An 18,529-nucleotide genomic window follows, 5' to 3' on the forward strand; every position below is an offset into this window, starting at 1 on the left:
CCGATTCAAGATTTAGTATTGTTTGATGCCGTATTCAACCGACCACTGGAGTTTCTAACTAAATCGTTGGGTTTTAGTGGACTAATGATTGAATGTGGAGATAGGATACGGCAGCCATACTTCCGCTTGCCTATCTTGTTAGCTGTCGTCAGCAATTAACTTTGTTTTTTCATAGAATGTTGATGCGAATATTTTGTAATTGGTTAATATAACAAATAATCCGTTTATGTTTCATTTTCATTTTTATTTGAAGGACCACGTGGTCCCTTCAATTCAGTGATTTATTCTACTGATTTAATGGATAGTTATATAGTAGGGTTGTAGCAATTTCCAACCTTACGTTTCAACGTAACTGCATTTCAAGTAGCGATTCCGTTGCGTCATTTACAGTTATCATGGAGTCACAAGTGTTGTGTGAGAGAGTATGGGTGGGTCCATTACTCTGATAGGTTTCACAATCTCACACACCGCGGAATATTGCAACTTAACCCATTTACCGAGAAGTTTTACGCAATAAATCCTCACGATGACTCTGTGATCTTACGTGACAGTGTCTCTTTGTAAAAATTTCAATTTGTTAGATTCTACATAAGAACGGATAGGGCCTGTTTTTGCTACTTTTTTGTAGAGATTCAGCCCTGAAGTAACAGACTGTAGATGCGCTTGTACGACTTGCGTCCGTCTCGTGCCGAGGCGGCGATTCCGACACTTCCGCGGTCCCGGCTCGCACACGCAGACAGACGCAGGGATTTCTCCGTCGCCTCTGCTGAGAGCCGCTTTCTCATAACGCGGCGCCACCGGCGCTGGCGCTGTTGCTGACTTAGCCGCGGCCGCGGGACAGGAATGCGACGTGTCTGACTCGCGTTTCACTGGGGCGCCGCGCGCCGCGCTCTGCTCATCCTGCTACCCGAACGGACTAAACTGAAACAAGTGCTGCCCGGAAAAACAGCGGGTGAACCACCGTCTGTGCTCTGCATACGTTGACGTCAAATATCATCCCTCTGAGCTCAGGACAATTTCAAATCTGTCCGCTTTACTCATGATTTTCCGAAAAAAAAGTATCCAGAACAGCACGAATACTTTCCACTCTGACGCAACACTGTTCTTAACAGGTGAGACTGAAAATAAGCTAGAGTCTCGCTCTAATTTATTCGTCCCTATTAAGTCTAAGTTTCTTCGGAATAATTCAGGAAGTGAATACATGAGGCATAAAAGTACGTTTTCAAACACTTAATTCAGTAATGTTGAGTTACAACTGAAGATAACATTTCTCTTCTTATCAGTGAAATGGTATTATCAGCAGTAGCACTCCGTCTTCAGGCCAGAAGTGGCCCATCGGGACCATCCGATTGCCGTGTCATCCTCGGCTGAGGATGCGGATAGCAGGGGCGTGTGGTCAGCACACCGCTCTCTCGGTCGTTACGGCGGTTTTCTGTAACCGGAGCCACTACTATTTGCTCGAGTAGATCCTCAATTGGCATCACGAGGCTGAGTGCACCCCGAAAAATGGCAACAGCGCATGGCGGCCCGGATGGTCACCCATCCAAGTGCCGGCCACAGCCGACAGTGCTTAACTTCGGTGATCTGACGGGAACAGGTGTATCCACAGCGGCAAGGCCGTTGCCCAAATGGTGTTATCACTACTGTTATTTACGATCATTCCCTGATAAAGACAACGTCTGAACGTTAATTCCCTTATTATTTGTATGGGTTTCTTCTCCCTTCCCAAATTCTATTCAGATGTTCGCTGTGTTGTTTCTTTCGCTCTTCTGTCCATTTGCACATCCTGTCTTGTTCTTTTCTCCTGTGGAATCTAACTGGTGTTTGTTGGTGGTCTTTCAGAACTTTTCCCAATCTTACACTTAATCTGCTGTCACACATAGTAGTCCGAACTGATCTTCAACTCCCTCATTCAATTTATTTTTCCCCTGCCTGAATGTTTCATTTCGAGAATTATTCATGCGTTTCTGTTCCTATTCATCCCATGAACATGCTCGTAATATGTCATTATTCCATTTCTGAAGTATGATTTTGACTTGTTTCTTTGTATATTCTGACTTGTTCTCTTCATCCAAATTCCTCGTCTATTCATTGTTCCGAAACTTTTGCTAGGTGTTTTCTATTCTTCTTTCTGTATATCCATAATTTCTGTCTGTCAGTCAGTTTTTGTCAGTAGCTCGTGGTCTAGAGGTCAGTGCGGCTATCGCAGGCGAGCGAAGCAGACGTGCAGTGTGTGCTCTCCGCCGCCAGCGAGGGCCCGCGCGCCTTGTTTACTTTCTTCGGCCGACACTAACGTGACGCCGTAGCGCCACAAGACCATGGCAAACCAATACAGAAGATCAACCTTGAAATTTAGATTTAGGAGCGGCTTTACCCGACCAAAGGCGCTCGAAGTCGAACGCTTTTTAAAAGAGGAAGCCAAGATCTCGGCTGCCGACATTGTCGGCATTCACTTTTCGATCGTCAGTAGCACGGTCTATGTAAAGCTCATAAAAGAAACTACATGCGACAAGGTGCTTCGTGAGATGAAACAAGAACTCCGCCTCTGTCACGCAGATGGAAATGTTGGCAACGTCGAGGTCGGCCATGCCGCAATGGGACTGCGGACTATACGCATATTCGAACTTCCATTTTAACTCCCGGCGGCAGAAGTTGTCGCGGCGCTCCGCCACTACGGCACGGTACACGAACACGTGGCTGAAAAATGGACCCAGTTTAAGACGTATCCAGTACTCAATGGAGTACGCCAAGTGCGCATTGATCTCCAACGACACGTGCCATCCTATCTACAGATAGGAGGATGCCGGGCCATAGTTATTTATGACGGTTAGCCGAAGACGTGTTCCGGATGCGGCAAGGAAGGTCACCTTCGTTCCGAGTGCCTCCAGCGTCGGATCACACAACTCCCACCGAAGGACGTTGCACCACCAGCGACGAAGACTATTCTACCCGTGACTTACGCGGCGGCGCTCACGACGTTCTCCACACAACATCCACAACCGACGGTTTCAGCGGTACAAGCATCACTTTCCTCGGACAAAAACCTGGATGATCCGCCGACCTGGCCAGTGGTGGAAAATAGTACTACGACTCTGGAGCTACTGAACGCGTCAGACATTGACGACAGCAAGATGGCAATTGATTCCCCTATTGTACCGACCGAACCGTTTGTCCCGGCGGAGCGTGAGTCAGTGCTGTCTTCTGACAATGAAGGCCATGTACGGAAACAGCGATCACCGAAACGCCGAAAGCGCCGTCATCGGACCGTGTCGGAACACAGCGGTTCGCATTCGGCCGGGGAAGAACAACTGACCACTCAAGAAGCCAGCCGCGAAGCTGAGGCTGTTTCCACTGACTCGAACCTTGCAGAACAGACAGAAAAACACGCAGCTTTCGACCATCAGCCCATTGACATAAACAGTGAGCAGCGGGAAGGTACCAGTGCAGGCAGCTAGGACGCGCGGGCCCTTACTATCAAACATTCCGAGGCTATGGAACATGAACAGACATCCGCGCCCGCTTCGTGGGCCGAGGACGTCGAGACACAATATCCCGATCCGCGGCCATCTGAGGCGCCGCCGGATCATGCAGCATAAACAGCACAAGGAGGACCGCGTTCGGCGGGGGGTGACATCACTTCCGATGTTAGCTTCTCTCCAACATCAACATGGATAACCTCGCCCAAACAACGCGTTGCCAGGCTTACCACCTGGCGACAATGAACATCAACATGATAAGTTCTCCTGTCAAGATCCAACTTTTGAAAGACACAATACGGGGGTTGACTTTGCTTTCCTACAAGAAGTGAAAACGACTACACTCCCGAACATTTACGGTTACGCCACACATGTGACGCCCGGTAGCCCTGCAGACACCGGAGTGGCAACATTAGTGCGTGATGGTATTGAAGTTACTGACGTCATGTATCTTCTCTCTACGCGAGGAATAGCATTTACGGCGCTCAACACCCGATTCATTAATGTTTACGCGCCGTCGGGTACCACAAGGCGTCAGGACCGCGCCAGATTCTACTTCACAGATGTCGCTCCCCTTTTCCTTGGACGATACGACCACAGCGCCTTCGCCGGCGATTTTAATTGCGTACTTCACCCCAAGGACCAAATCCCACATTACATGCACTGTCCGGAACTGGGTGCGATGATCCAAGAACTTCACTTGTGCGACACGTGGGACAAAGTCCACGGTAACCGCTCTGGCCACACTCATCTTACCAGTCATTCGGCCAGCCGACTTGATCGCATATATGTGTCACAAGATCTCACATAAGGTGTGGTGGAAGCCGAACTATGGCCTCAGGCCTATTCCGATCATAGTGCCTATATCTGCACTATACACCTACGCCCCCAACAAGTCTGGCGCAGCAATGGCTTTTGGAAGCTCGACATAACTCATCTCCAGGACCTGGATTGCCGTCGGCAAGTTGCAGCAACGTGGACTGTCTGTGAACGCCGCCACCCACGATACACCTCGACCCTGGAGTGGTGGCTCCTCTGTGCCAAACCAGCAATCCGTAGAACACTTATGCAATATGGCAAGAACGTGACTGCGTGGCATCGACAGACCCTCGATTTTTACTACGCGGCACTCAGGGACCTCGACGCCTTACCCCCTTCCCCGGAGAGACAACATGACCAAAGCAGAATCAAGGCTCACATACTATCATTGACGAAGCACCGACTAGAAGGTGCAGTAGTCCGCTCGCGACGGCACGACAGAACGGTTGCAGAGGAACCCACTATGCACCACGTTGTGGCGGATAAGCGCCGACAACGACAACGTTTAATCACACAACTCAGGACACACGACGGTCGCTTATGTACGACCCAAGCAACCATAGTAAAGGCGGTGGAGAATCATATTCGTCATCTTTTCCAGGAAAGAACCGTCGATGACGAGACCACTACTGAAGTGTTACAGCAGGTAACACGTACTATCGACGAGGCTACCGTGAATGCAATAACAGAGGAAATCTCACTCGAAGAAGTCAAAGACGCCGTGGACAAAGGTGCGGCCAATAAGCCTCCTGGACCTGATGGATTGCCCATCGAATTCTACCGGACTTTCCGTAACCTCATGATGCCTCGCTGGGTTATAATGTTCCGCGAACTTATGTCTCCAGACTGTGTTGTGCCGCCAGCGTTTGTAGAAGGACTTCTCATAGCGGTACACAAACCAGGTGGAGGGCTACCGATTAACGACTATCGGCCGCTTACAATGTTGAACACCGATTACAAGATTTTCGCCAGGATTATGGCGAGCCGTATTAAGACGACTCTGCCGATGATTCTCGCTCCAGAACAGACGTCGCAGGGGGAAGAAGCCAACATACACATGGCCACCGGTGACTGCAGGGTCTTAATAGCGATCGCTTCTGCGTGCCGTCTGAGAGCGGCGATCGTCTCCATCGATTTCAACCGCTCCTTTGATAGAATACACCACAAGTTCCTCCTACGAGTGATGGACTGTATGGGATTCCCCCCGGGCCTCATCGACACCCTACGGCGTCTTTGGACAGCAACCAGCTCACACGTCCAGGTCAATGGAAGGACAGTAGGACCAGTACCCATTAAGATGTCTCTACGACAGGGTTGTCCCCTTTCTACCTATCTTTATGCAATCGCACTCGAGCCACTCCTAGGGGGCTTTAACCACCGCCTATCTGGCATCACGCTGCGGGACGTGACCTTTCGCTATGGGACATACGCTGACGACCTACTACTGTTGGTTCGTTCCAATGACGAAGTTCAAAGCGTACTAACCTGGATTGAGCGATACGGACAGGCCGCAGGCAGTATTCTGAACATCAACAAGTCGGCGGCGTTGGATATTGGGCGTGGTCTCGGACCGGAAGCCCTCGCTCCCCTCCCACCAGTTTCTGATCTGCGATATTTGGGAATCACGTTCAAGAAAGATGTACGTAAAACAGCTGCAGCAAACTACCGACGGTTATTACAGATCATACGCGCAATGGTACGACAGAACCTGCTCCGGGACTTGAATCAGCTACAACGTGTTGAATACCTGAACCTCTACGTGGCATCAAAACTCAACCACGTGGCACAGGTCCTCCCACTACCGCTGCAGATAGGTCGCCGGCTTCAGGCGGCCTTCAGTTACTACGTTTCCGCAGGTCATATATTTAAAGTACGATACGACACTCTTAGCCTCCCAGTGCACAAAGGGGGGCTGGGATTGGTCAACGTCGGGGCGAGAGCAGCTGCCCTTTACAAGAGCAACATGAGGAACGATGGAAAAGTCAACATACCTCTCTCACGGGTCGTTTACTACAGGTTCTGATGCCAGTCTCTAACGTCCCGCCGGTGTCGGTTGCGCACGTCGCACCACTGCTCTCCCATGTGTCGACCTTCATTCTTGATCACAGCTACGTCAGCTTGGACCTCTCTGCCACACGTCCACCAAAGGCGAAAGATTTTTATACCAACCTTCTGCCGGCCGCGGTGGTCTAGCGGTACTGGCGCTGCAGTCCGGAACCGCGGGACTGCTACGGTCGCAGGTTCGAATCCTGCCTCGGGCATGGGTGTGTGTGATGTCCTTAGGTTGGTTAGGTTTAAGTAGTTCTAAGTTCTATGGGACTTATGACCTAAGATGTTGAGTCCCATAGTGCTCAGAGCCATTTGAACCATTTTTTGAACCAACCTTCTGCTGGCTGTTCCCCATAACGTGGTGGAAAACCCTTCGGTTCACTGGCCAAGAGTGTGGAAAGCGATACACCACAACTTTCTGTCATCCACGGTGGGTTCGAAGTGGTATCAGATCGCCAACAAAAAATATGCCACACGACAGCGACTTCACACTATTGGACTGGCAGACTCACCTTATTGCCCAGATTGTTACCTCTTGGATACCGATGAACGTCGTTTTACTTGCGCATCATCGTCCGGAGTTTGGCGACTAACACAGAAGATATTGGCTTGTTACCTCCGGGTCACACCTGATATGATTGACCCTCAGACCCTACTCTGTCCAGATGAAACTTACTTTCCGGCTGCAAAATATCATGCGCCTACATGATTCAAAGGACTTAGCGTCACCTATATCTTTAGTGACGGAGAGAAAGAGCAGCTTGATTACTGGTGGTTCCTACAAAATGCTCACAATGCCCTCGAACGCACACCGAAATACCGTACGCTCTTCGCAAATTATTTACGCAGCGTTTTCGTTAACCCCCCACTCAGGTGAGGAGCGCCAAGCTGCGGTTAATGTTCTGTGCCGCATCACACTAAAGGCTGAACGTTCTGCCTTGTCAGCCATGAGCGAAGGAAGAGACAGGCTGCTGCAAGGATGCCGTTTTCCTTGAGGCACTAGCGAAGCAGAGTGCCTCCGTTGCAGATGCCCTTCAAAGGCGCTGTTGGAGATACCAGATAACGATGGCGAAGCACCAGGTGGAACCAGTTACATTTATTGAAGAATCTTTTAGTTGGAATTGCATCAGTGATTTACATTTTTATTTTTTTGATTATTCTTTTATGCCACCTTTGTTGTTGTAACACTTACTTGTAACACTTAGTTACTAGAATTCTCCTTGTACACGTTTCCTAAATGTAAACATGTAAAAAAATAAAAAATACATTAAAAAAAGAATAGGTAAAGGCTTCTTATGCAGCGGACCCGGATTCGATTCCCACTACTCGCAATTTTTTTTTCATTTTATTTCATTCCCCGCAATGTTAAACTAATAATTGTAAAATTTAATGTACTTAAACAGGTGATGATGATGATGATGATGAGCGTTTGGCGTCATTGGCCGGGAGGCCCCTCGCGGGGCAGGTCCGGCCGCCATATCGCAGGTCTTATTACAGTCGGCGCCACATTGGGCGACCTGCGCGGCGGATGGGGATGAAATGATGATGAACACAACACAACACCCAGTCCCTGAGCGGAGAAAATCTCCGACCCAGCCGGGAATCGAACCCGGGCCCAGAGGACGGCAATCCGTCACAAAAAGTAGATTGCTGGCACATCAAAACCGAATCTACCACAGAACCATGGTTAGAATCCTTGTCAGGTTCCTTTTCTTTCTCTTTTTAAACTTCTGTTCCCTAGTTCTCATCGTTTACAAGAAGAATTAGAAAAAAAAGTGGCTACCGTTGCTTCCTCTAGATCAACGGGTCCCGGGTTCGGTTCCCGGCCAGGTTGGGGATTTTCTCTGCCCGGGGACTGGGTGTTTGTTTTGTCCTCATCGTTTCATCATCATCCTCATCAATCGTGACAGTGACTATTTTGGAATCTGAAAAAAATTGGACTGTGAAAAAACTGGGACTTTGTATGGGCGCTGATGACTGCGCAGTTGAGCGTTCCCACAAACCAAACATCATCATCATCATCAGTCAGTTTGCGTTGCGTTCTACGGTGCTTCAACAAATGTGTCTGTTGCGCAGCGTTGATTTTCCATTGGTGTACGTGGATATTTTCATTGTGATACCACTAGAGGATATATGAGTCTTGGAGTTTTCTGATTTTTTTCTTGACTGCCCCTACAAGAAAAGGGCTGATGGTTCAATAATTTCTTCAAAGTACCGTAAATTCGTGGTCTGTGCGAATTTCCTGAGGTTGTTGCTATATGAAAACTATCCTGTGGCAATCTCTCTGCGTATTTCTTTTCTCAAATTAGCGGCATAATTTTCCCTGCAATTTTTTTACAGTTTTAGTGATGTTTTGACTTCCTCTCTGTTGCTGCTGAGAAATGAGAAATTGTCCGCAAATGCCAAACATTGCACGCCTATAGAAGTACTAGACGTGAAATAGAGTAAAGTAGTATCAAAAAATTTTTCATTAAGTGGCAGTTCGTGATTTGCCATCAGAGAGAGATTGATTCAAACGGGAAAATAGTGAGCGTGTTGAAAACATGTTGCCGACACAACGCACCGATACAAATATGAAGATGCATTCGTCTCACGGTCATGAATCGGTCAGCAAAGAACGAATAATGGCAGCGAAATGTGTCTCTCCGTACTTGAAGTAACTGAAAAACATTGCGCTAAGGCTAGTAAAAAAACGCTAATGTTTCAGGAGAGCAATTGGAAACGATACCAAACGACAGGGGTGGTCCAATCAAATTCTACGGTGGAAGATTAACAAGAGGATCAAACTGTGTCAACAAGATCAGTTTTCCGAACTGGCGAAAAAAATACGTTGTTAGAGACATTCAGTGTTGGAAGCTATAGTAATTGCGTAAAAAAGTAAATGTAATGTCGACAAATTGGATCGTAGGACGACTGAGTGCTGCAAGACCGAGGAAGAATTACAAAAGGATAGTTTTCAGACGGCAGTAGAAACAGCAGAAGCTGTGCGACGGTGAGATGCCCTGGGTCTTCGACTTGGGTGGGTGCACTTGCACTCATTGACGACATTATTTTGAAAATTAGTTATCAATTTTGGGAAAAAAATATTTCCTCAAAAAAGTTTATAATCTAGAGCTCTGGTCGAGGTTCATATTGTAAAAAGATAAATGTCCTTTGCATAAAGTGCATACAGTAAGAGCAGTGATTTTATAAATGTCCTAAATTTGATGAAACACAATCTCTAGAAGTCAACCGTACGGAGAATTATAGAGAGCCATGGACAGAAGTGTAAGGGGAAGCCCAACTAAATTGAGAGACGAAGTTTTCAGCCTGAGTGTGCCACAGAAGTTACACAAACTTAGAAAGAAAGTTTTTTTTCAGCGAAAGAGAACTATAACAAGCAACGTGTTGAGCACCTTTTTTTTCTTTTCGTTATTAGATGGAAATAAGTGACCCGCCGTAAAAACGCTGAACAGTTGAGAGGTCAGAGCAACAGCCGTGGCGGCCTCGTCAGCTCCGCCGGGATGTCCGGCTTGCGGCGGTGTCAGCAGCTTGCCCGCCGATCGCCGGCGTTTCTTAGCGACGTTCTTTGGGCCTGCGTCAGTCTGTTTGCGGAACAAACAAGAGCTGCAGCATCCCCTCTCAGAGGTTGGTTTGCAGTTTGCCCAGCGGCCTGGAAGGCATTAGTGAAGGGAATCGTGAACTGCTGAGCGGCTCGTTTTTCTCGACACGTACACTGATGACGCTTTGCTTTAAAGTCTATTAGCGCTTCGATGTTAGCTTAACTGCAGGTGGTTCATCTTGTTGAAGCTCACAATGTTTTGAGCAGCACCAGTCTTGTTTAGACCACTTGCAATATCCAAGACCAGCTTTTTTCATCCTATTCACACAATTCTCAACACGCAACAGCCACTCCCACAGCGTACTGATCCGTAAATATCAGACCGTAGCTCCTCGGGCCTCCAACTTACTCTCTTAGGCCGCCGGCCATAACAACGCCACCTCTCGCCAGCAAATTTCATCATCCACATCCCAACAACGCCACAAAAATGACGCAAGGACATCACACCAAAAGTGAATCCCGAATCATTGCGACCAAAATATTTTACCACACAGAAACTACCATCATAAATAATATTTTATTCTACGAATTATAATATCTTGTTTTCCGCGTAATGCAATTTCAGGTAATCTTACACGACGCGTTTCGCTTTTACATAGTCAGCGGTGTCCTGTAAATATAGTAGCCTATACACAATACGTTCCTATATTTTGCTATTGATAGATTACAAACCAGTTTTACAGATTCCTACCTGAATCAGTATACAATAACTTTGTTGTCCACCTGTCTGTTCTTCTGTTAAGACCAGTGTTTTCAGGAATGGCTAAGGGTATCAAGTTGAAATTTACGTCAAATTCTTAGGTCTATGGTCCCTTCACGGTGTAAAACAATTGAGGTTCTACGTCCATGCAGTCAAAAGATAGGGCCATTTATGCCACATATTTTAATGGTTGCAAACTTACTCATCAAAATCTATAGATGAACTATCTATACACAAATTTGAGTTTGTACGGAACACTCAGATGGGCAAGTCCTACTCATACTCGTCCAGTTTCTCTTTATGAAATTGGTGTACTTTCGGTGTTTACTGCTCTTCTCTACGTATTATGAACCCGACAGGCCCTTACTTCATTGTTAGCAGAAGCTGAAGTCGAAAAAACTTATTTGCAATTTCACGCTTCGATATTTTTCAGCTTTGAGAAACCCGCTTTTTCTTTTGACCGTACTTCTGTTCCGGCCGCTGTGATCGTGCGGTTCTAGGCGCATCAGTCTGAAACCGCGCGACCGCTACGGTCGCAGGTTCGAATCCTGCCTCGGGCATGGATGTGTGTGATGTCCTTAGGTTAGTTAGGTTTCAGTAGTTCTAAGTTCTAGGGGACTGATGACTCAGATGGTAAGTCCCATAGTGCTCAGAGCCATTTTGAACCTTACTTCTGAAAAACGTCGCACAAGTTGTCTTCATAGAAATTTTACTATGCTTTCGTCTGTGATGCATTCAGCACTGTGTTCATGCCTTTTTATTTGTTTTTACTGTGGGTTGTGACTAGTGCGCGCGCACACATGTGTGTGTATGTATGTGTGTGTGTGTGTGTGTGTGTGCGTGAGAGAGAGAGAGAGAGAGAGAGAGAGAGAGAGAGAGAGAGAGAGAGATAGAGAGAGAGAGAGAGAGAAAGAGAGAGAGAGTGTGTGTGTGTGTGTGTGTTTTAGACTTTTTAATTGCTAAACTCTAGTTTCCACATTTTGCAAACAGAGAAATAATAATAAAGAAGCTGCCAGTCAGATCGAGTAGACAGGACTGAAATGAACAGCAAAGACAATAGAATCTCTCCTTGAGAAACATTCAGAAAAGCTGCAGGGTATCTCAAACACAACGTACAGACATCAGTCACAAACACAATTCCACACTTCGAAACTAATCACCATTCAAGATTCAGAAAAGTTCATTAGTTTAAATTCCTTGGATCGCGCTTCAGAAGTAAAAATATCGTAACACTGGATATAAATGAGAGAATATCCTCAGGATCGAGATGTCTGTATGCTATAAGCAGCCCACTCAAAAGAAAAACTTTGCAATCTCCACAAACAAGAGGATATGTTACACCATGACTGCCAAAAATGGTTCAAATGGCTCTGAGCTCTATGGGACTTAACATCTACGGTCATCAGTCCCCTAGAACTTAGAACTACTTAAACCTAACTAACCTAAGGACATCACACAACACCCAGTCATCACGGGGCAGAGAAACCCGTGACTGCCCAGTAGTACTACATGGTTCGGAAAACTGGACGCTTACAAAGAAAAAAAGGAGAAAAATTGAATGTATTCGAAAGAAAAGTGATAAGAAGAATCTGGGGACCTGTGTTGGAGAATGAGTCTGGAGAGTTCAAAAGCACACTGGAATTTATCAGTTAATGAAGTAACACACTATCGTCCAGAAATTAAAAAGTAACAGACTGCAGTGGCCTGGGCATGTGGCTAGAATGGAAACCAACAGCATCCCTACAAAAGATTTTTAGGGCGCTCTCCAAGCAACAAGACCATTAGACCGACGTCGCACATGGTGAAAAGGTGACATCAAAGGACGTCGCAGCATGGTGAATCTCGCCAGGGTGGAGAGAGACAGAGATAGAAGAAGTGGAAGCAGATCGTTGATGCAGCGCGTGGTCTGCAGGGTTTGTCATTTCTGAAAATAAAAAGAGAAGAAGTGTACAGTCTAAACTGTAAAGCAGCTGAATAGCCATGTCTGCTATTTAGGTTTAGTCACGCCTTTTCACCGAGGTGATTGAAATGACGTGGTAGTTATTCACAAGGTATTGTTTTATGTTTGAAACAATTTATTTTCCATCACACAAAGTACTGGCCATAACTTTTACATCAGGTGCTTTCAACATCTTTTTCTTTGGCGCAGGACCATCAACAACACTCAGTGTACTCACTTCTGTTTCGTTTTGCCTTGAACTTGGTTACGGACATATAATCGACAATATCAATCGGTACACAAAACCTACCAAATTATTTTAGAGTGATTAAACATTACTGAAAATTTCGTGTCAGGTTCTTTTTTACTGAGCATTCAAGAAATTTGCAAGTCGTAACACACAAGGTTCTTTCATGTGAAATGCACTGTATTCTTTCTTCTGATAGGCTAATAGCGTCAAGCAATTGAACCTCTGTTAATGTCCGATTGTCCAATGTCATGCCGTACGCTTTCCCGATATTATGATCCTTCCATGCCGAGCATTTTCTCGGTGAAACACGGATACATACTGACCCATTACATAATTGGCCTTCTCATTAATTTCAATCTTTATTAAACTTTTTAAAAGTGTCACTTTGAAATTTATCCAAGGTGAGTAAGGAATTGACGTGCAAAAACTGTTTCAGTTAATTTCTAGAAATAGTTTAATTAGCTATCAGTATCTTTTTATTCACAAGGTAGCATGTCCAGTACTTCATGACTTCACACTTGCCCTCATCAGTGTGAGGGTGTGGTTAATATGTGATTAGAGGATTCTGATTTCATTGCTGATACATATACACACCGTTCACAGACTAACGTTACCTTCACCCGAGATCAAGTGTTTGTATGACAGCTATTATTATTTTCAAACTTCAGTTGAATTTAAGTAAAACTTCCCAAGAGAGTGAGTTTTCTGTCAAATCGTTGTCAGTATGATTAATTTATAGAAAAAATTGTCTACATGAGTTTGGAACATGTATTATGGCTATAACAGGTTTCTGTACAACAGGTGTTTTGTGCGTATGTGAGGTAGCGTTGCAGAATATTATTTCGTATGGCACTATCATAACAGATAACCCATTTACAAAAAATCGACGAATATTTTTATGACTATTACATTTGTCGTTAAATAAAATTTTCACGCTTTTCTACTAGCGTCAACTGATGTCACGAGCTTTCGACCAAGCACTCCTTGGCCATTGTCACGTGGAGTGATTGCTGATGGGCTGCCGGTACCCTGCAACATACTGTGACGTCACTAGTGCTCACAGCATCGCCATATGCGAGCATCTGTTGGCTGCGCGTTCGATGTGCCCGCTTCAGTCTCGCAATCGCTCCATCCCAGACAGCCGCATCTCTATTAAGAGTGTCGTCAAGCATTTTTATGTCGATGGATTCTTTAATCACACAGTCTCACAAGCCATTAGTGCCAGCGACGACAGAGGTTTCGTCGAATTTGATTCGCTGAACATTTTCTAGAGCACGCTCAGCTACAGCGGATTTTTCGAGATAGCGTAAGTGATAAAACCTGCATTGTTCTTCAGTGCGCACCGTTTGTACGACGCAATATTGGCTATACTCGCAAGGTATCTTGTAGACCCAGATTTCTGTTCCGTTTTTAACTGGTCTCAGTAATTGCCGGATTTTTGACGCAGGCCTAAATATCGCTTTTGTGTCTTTTCAGCAAGTGCCTTATCTTGTCCGAGACCCTGCTGCCGAATGAAAAAAAAAAAACAAAAAACAAAAAAAAACATGTTTCGCTTCCCTCCAGCAATGCAAGACCTTTGCTATTCTAGTCGTCAGGCGACACGTCATCTGAAACTAAAATGTTGCGGAAAATGTATTGTCATAAACGGTCACGTTCTTGACCACCATGGTCCCCGGACATTACCCCTTTAGATTTTTATGTGGGGGAGGGGGGGAATGGTCAAAAGAGAGGAAGTAAACACAAGAGACGAACTGATCGCTAGATTTACGAATAGTGCTTATCCATTAAAGGCCACAAAACGATCTCGGAAGCTATATGTGATGTCGTCAAGAGAATTCGAAACTGCATTGAAGTTTGAGGTGAAATTTGTGAAAATCAACTTTGAAGTCGATGATTTGCCTTTGTTTAACTCGTCCTGTTTGGGTTACATTCGAACAGCTGTATCTCAGTAACCAATAATAATTGCACGTCGTATAATTTGGATGTTTCACTCGAATTAGTCTGTTCTACAACCGCTGGCCGGTGTGGCCGAGCGGTTCTAGGCGCTTCAGTCTGGAACCGCGCGACCGCTACGGACGCAGGTTCGAATCCTGCCTCGGGCATGGATGTGTGTGATGTCCTTAGGTTAGTTAGGATTAAGTAGTTCTAAGTTCTAGGGGACTGATGGCCTCAGCTGTTAAGTCCCATAGTGCTCAGAGCCATTTGAACCATTTGTTCTACAACCTCCTAAAATATTTGCTGTTCGTCCTGAAACATCCCAGAGTAAGCAGTGACTCTTTTAGGTGCTTTAAGTAGCGTGTGTATGAGTTTTCGTGTGGGGACAGCGGCCACCAATTAGGAGGGCCGCGGGCCGGTGTCCGTGGCGGGCAGACGCGTGCGGGCTGCGCAAACACCGCGGGCTGTCCTCCGGCGGGCGTCCTCGCCTTGGCCCGTTTCGCCGGCGACGTGGCCAGCATAGCGCCAGCCGGCAGCCTCCGAGGCGGTCGGCTCACAGAATGCTAACGAGGCACCCTCACTGACCGTTATCACACAACAACTTAACTGCGCAGAGAGGCTATTCTAATTCAAATCAACTCGTCGGGCTTCCTTTGGGCGGGAGACAACAGCTGCGCTAAATACGGAGTGAAACAGAGCAGAGCAGAACAAAACAGAAACTACGGGATGCTGGAGCTAGTTTTGTGATTTTACCTGCATATTCAGTCACAAGAGACTCGCAGTCTCCAGTAGCTCGTAACAGATTAATTGCAATGAATACGATTTCTTATTATTATCTCCTGTCTGTTGGGCCGCATGGCGGTTGACAGTCAGCTAGGTATCCCAACGTTGCCTGGACACGTCTTCGCTGATCACCGGGGGTCAGTTCAAAGCGGGACTCATCAGTGAAGAAAATTCTGGTCCAGTCAATGAGACTCTACACCCTGATGACCAGTGAAGAAGTGTCTGGAGACGTGGCGGACAGCTTTGCGGTATCTCCCTGAAATATGACTATCACCCACTGCACGGTCCGACAGCCGCGCGGAATTAGCCGAGCAGTCTTGGGCGCTGCAGCCGTGGACTGTGCGGCTGGTCGCGACGGAGCTTCGAGTCCTCCCTCGGGCAGGGGTGTGTGTGTTCGTCCTTAGGGTAATTTAGGTTAAGTAGTGTGTAAGCTTAGGGACTGATGACCTTAGCTGTTAAGTCCCATAAGATTTCACACACATTTGAACCTTTTTTTTTCGTACGGTCCGACAACTAGGAGTGACGATATGGTGCGCCATTTCATTTCATAGCAGGACCTCTTTGGTTGTCATCCGTAGCACCCTTATACTACAATGGTACGGCGACGACATTCTACGCCCCGTTTTGTTGCCCTTCATGGTTCAAATGGTTCAAATGGCTCTGAGCACTATGGGACTTAACTTCTGAGGTCATCAGTCCCCTAGAACTTAGAACTACTTAAACCTAACTAACCTAAGGACATCACACACATCCATGCCCGAGGCCCTTCATGGCAAGGCATCCTCGGTTTACATTTCAGCCAGATACTGCCCGCCCGCAAGGGGCGTGAGTTTTTACTCCTAGTCTACCTGCTTACTCAAACGTTTATACGTTGACCTGCAAGATCACTGGATCTCTCCCCATTTGAGATCGTTTGGAGCATTGTGGACAGTGTCTTCCAACCAGCTAAGATTTTGACTATTCAACACGCCAGTTTGACAGAATGTGGCACTATATCCCTTAGGAGCACATCCAACAGCTCTGTCAGTGAATGCCAAGCCGAATAACTGCTTCATAAGGGCCAAAGGCTGTCCAAGGCGCTGTTGATGTGCTCAATTCATGAAGCACTTTCTCCTGAGTATATCATACAATCTTTCCGAAACTGTTATTATTTGTTTGTCTTTACACGTGCGCCACATCTACCAATCTCCGTCCCATTCGAATAATTCCTTCGTGGAGCGTCTTTCTTATTTCTAATTTATTTACTTATTTGGATATGTCCGGAAATGTGTAATTATACGTCTCGCCTGTGAGACATTGTGCAAGGGCAAAGATACCTGGGACAATAAAGAATAAATGATGTCGAATGTATCACACCGGCCGGCCACTGTGACCGAGCGGTTCTAGGCGCTTCAGCGCGGAACCGCCTGACTGCTACGATCGCAGATTCGAATCCTGCCTCGCGCATGGATGTGTGTGATGTGCTTAGCTTTCAACCATTTGTGTCCCACGGCTTTTGTCACAGGGAACAGTACCGTCCTATGGCCACATCTCACAGCGAGTCACCACTGGAATGTACTGTATGGGATGCTCCGTGATACTACCGTTACATAAAATTCTTATCTTGACTTATGGCACTCTCTACCCCTGATGCATATGTCAGACGGGAAAGTGGAATCCACACAGAAAGATGGATCGACGTGTCAGAACAGCAGGAACGAGTTACCGTGAATGAAGTTGCCCGATTTTTTAGTCGAACGTGTCTACAAGGAATGGTCTGCCACTCACAGCCATTCAGTACGGGAAAGGAACAGTGACACTAAAACATCCTGTCCGACAGGATAGCGAGACGCATCACTTCTTGTTAATGACGAATAAACTCAACAGGAAATGCTACTATTAACGAATGCAGGTCGATATCAACCAGTTTCTGGGCGGAAATAGGGAACGTAACTGCATATAGTGAACGTCTGAAGTTGGATACCTCACAAAAGGCCATTGCTCTGAGCGGTACACGAAGCTGAACGTCTTCATTCGGCGAAATAAGTCACAAAATGGGCAACAACCGACTGGAAACGTGTGGTGAAGTGATGTTCATCTCAACATTCTCATAGAAGAAAGGTTGTCCTTTCTTTTACACCTGTGAACAATCCCGCCTTCAAAGACGTCAACAGAATAGGGCTGCATACATACGTTCCTGGTTTTATGAACACTGGGCTACCCTATGGCATCTAGACTATCCGGCTAAAACACACGACCTTATTCACGTAGAAAATAGCTAGGGCTGTTTGGAACAGTGGGTGAAACAGCAGTTAGCATTCGCAGTTAAAATTCTCATAAGCTGGCAAGACCTTCTTTGAGCCTCTTTTCATTCTTTGCTCATCTTAAATCAAGCAAATTGAAGGGAGCTGAATTAGCGTGATAGGTTATGTATTATCACAGTGACAGCAAGTGACGTGTTCACTTCCTCTTCTGATTTTTCTGGTAAACTGACTTCGTGCTGGGTATTTTCAATTGCTTTCTGAGCTTACTTTAGAAGCGAGAGTACTGCAAACATGAGACTGGCGTCACGTTGCGAGGCCTGGCGAAATGAGCCAAGGGCAGCCGCGCTCCGGCCTCTCTTAGGAACAGGTGAGAATGATAGGCGGGGTGCCCACCTCCTGCCTAGGTGATGCAAGTCGATTGGGCGGACAGACCTCTGGCGGCAAGCCACTGTCCATTTATGACAGTCTGTGGGTGGCGTAGATAAAAAGGCCTTCATTCAAAAAATAAAAAAACGGAACTCTGTCAATGGGCAACAGGTGCTGGGAATTTCGGAAATGATATACTGGGAAGATAAACATCTCCTGGCGTTCCTAAGAACTTAGAAAACAGCTCTGACCTATTTTAAGGACGGGCGCTGTAGCATAGAGCCTTTAACATTTTCGCAAAATCTGTAATCTGTGGCTCATTGATGTCTGCATCACCAATTGGTGTGTTAGCTGTTTTAATTGTGAGG

At 46.3% G+C, this 18,529-nt stretch overlaps 1 protein-coding gene and 1 pseudogene across 1 annotated transcript in view; both read right to left on the bottom strand.

Annotated features, from left to right (window-relative positions):
- LOC126474164 (dual oxidase maturation factor 2-like) overlaps positions 1-18,529 on the bottom strand; it is a 723,454-nt gene that overhangs the window by 468,057 nt on the left and 236,868 nt on the right. The window lies entirely within an intron of this gene.
- Positions 1,508-1,625, bottom strand: LOC126475608 (5S ribosomal RNA; annotated as a pseudogene).

The sequence above is a fragment of the Schistocerca serialis genome, chromosome 4 (assembly GCF_023864345.2).
Source record: "Schistocerca serialis cubense isolate TAMUIC-IGC-003099 chromosome 4, iqSchSeri2.2, whole genome shotgun sequence".
Lineage (NCBI taxonomy): Eukaryota > Metazoa > Arthropoda > Insecta > Orthoptera > Acrididae > Schistocerca > Schistocerca serialis.